The sequence below is a fragment of the Rattus norvegicus genome, chromosome 15, assembly GCF_021556685.1.
Source record: "Rattus norvegicus strain SHRSP/BbbUtx chromosome 15, alternate assembly SHRSP_T2T, whole genome shotgun sequence".
Lineage (NCBI taxonomy): Eukaryota > Metazoa > Chordata > Mammalia > Rodentia > Muridae > Rattus > Rattus norvegicus.
This window is the reverse complement of record NC_141548.1, coordinates 83905190-83907344: the sequence shown is the minus strand read 5'-3', so window position 1 is coordinate 83907344 and position 2155 is coordinate 83905190.

Below are 2155 nucleotides of genomic sequence, written 5' to 3'. Positions count from 1 at the left end.
TTGTTCTGCCTATTTTTGATGATTTTCTGTCAGGTCTAAAACTCTGGGTTCCAAAATATTATGTTCTTTAAAATATATTTGATTCATGTCCATTTCAGTTGATGGTATCAAAAGCTTCAGCAGCGAGACCCACAAGGGTCCGTCAGGTTTTGAAATCCAGAGAAGGAAGCTCATATTGGCATAAATCGTTGCGCCTCACCTTGACGTTGATAATAGTTTCAGTGTGTAGGTGTTCATCAGCTCTGACCTGTGCTGCACAAACATCTCCCAATGCACTGCTGCCCTTGGCACTTGTTATCACCACTGGAGGCCTCATGACCTTTGTGCCCCGTTTACCACCAGCCTCCATATTTTCTGGATACCCAGTCTCAGGAAGCACAGAATTTTCTCAGGAGTCATGTTCTAAGGTGTATTCTGTTCACTGTTGTGCGAAACAGGTCACTAGCCCCATGGCAATCTGCAAAGGCACCTCTGTCATCCTTTGTGGATTTTGTGCACATATCGACGTATCGACACTTACTTATTTATGAACATTTTTAATATCTGTTCAGCACAAAGTAGGATCTCAGAAGTCCTATTAGAGATAATTACTCAATTTACTTAGCATTCTTTTCTAAAGATGCAATTGTTCTTATTAGAGTTTTGAAACGCAGAGAAAGAAGTGCGTATTGGCATAAATCACCACACCTCATCCTGATGTTGATAACAGAGTTGGAGTGCACAGAACAAAATGGGTCAGGATAGACAAGCACATTACTTATATGGAGACATGTTTTTTTTTTTTTTTTTTTTTTTTTTTTTTTTTTTTTTTTTTTTAAAAAGATGGGCCAGTTATACACACATTTCTGGTATAGAAAGCAAGGACAGTTTGTAAGACCATCATAAGTGTAATCTACACTGTGGGTAGGATTTTCAAGAGGGAAATAATACAGACGTATATTACAATTTACAGGGAACACTGAGTGAGATATAAACTGTGATGAGAATTATTGTAGTGAGTTTGAGCTCAATCTTCTCTTCTATAGTGATTTTTATTTCCAGCTGTGATTTTTGATGTTATTAATATTGTGTTCTTCAACCAGACTTTAGAAATCTTTCTTACTGTGCTGGTTGGTTTTACCTGTTGACTGTACCCTAGAATCACATGGAAAAAAAAAAAAAACCTCATAGGGAGAAATTATCTAGGTGAGGTTACCTTATGGGCATGTGCGTGCGTGTGTGCATGTGTGCGTGCGCGCGTGCGCGTGCGTGCGCGTCTTGATTGCCAATCTATGCAGGAAGACCCTCCCCCCTGTAGGCAGCACTATAAAGAAGAAGGATGCCCCCTGACAGCAAGACGGGCAGGCAAGCAGCATCCATCTCTGTCCTTTCTTGACTATGGATGTGATGCTTTAAGTTCCGCCTTGGTGTAAACAGGAATTGTAAGACAAATAATACCTTTCCGGTATCAATTATTTTTATTATATTTTATAACACCAACAGAAATGAACTAGACCAGTGAGGATGACCACAGCATGGTAAGTATTATTTGTTGATACTGTCTACAGGGTATTGGACCGTCTAACCATGTGGTCCACTGGTCAGATTTTGGCAAACACAACACTTGCCTTAAAGGGCTCCTTGTTAAATACACTAAGCGCACTCTCTGGGTGTCTTATTCGGTAAGTGTCATGGGACACCTGCTCACGTTTGTGGATCTGTGAATATCCTGGCTGATATTGATGCCGCTGGTCCAGAGAACACCTTTTGAGAACTACTTTTTGTGAGTGGAATTGCCTCAGTGTCGCGGCACTTGTGAAGGAAGGACCAGGAGCGCTGTTACCCTTAAGGATAAGGAGCCCAAAGCGTAGCAGATTGGAGAGGCTAAACAACCTGTTTAGAGTCATACCTGTGGTAAATGGCTATCAGACCCAAGTGCGTTGAACTTGAAGGTTGTTCTTAGACCATAGGTGCTCAAACTTTGTGTATATCGAATCAATAGGGGAACCGGTTAAAACTTGGGTGCCTCAGATCGACTCCGGTCTAATAGGTTAAAATTTGAGAGCAGAGAGGGCTATGATCTGATGTGATTCTCAGTGGAGTATGACGCACAGCACTCTTGAGAAAGAGCACATTTGGCTACTCGTTCTCCAATCCCTTGAGAGTTATGAAGAGG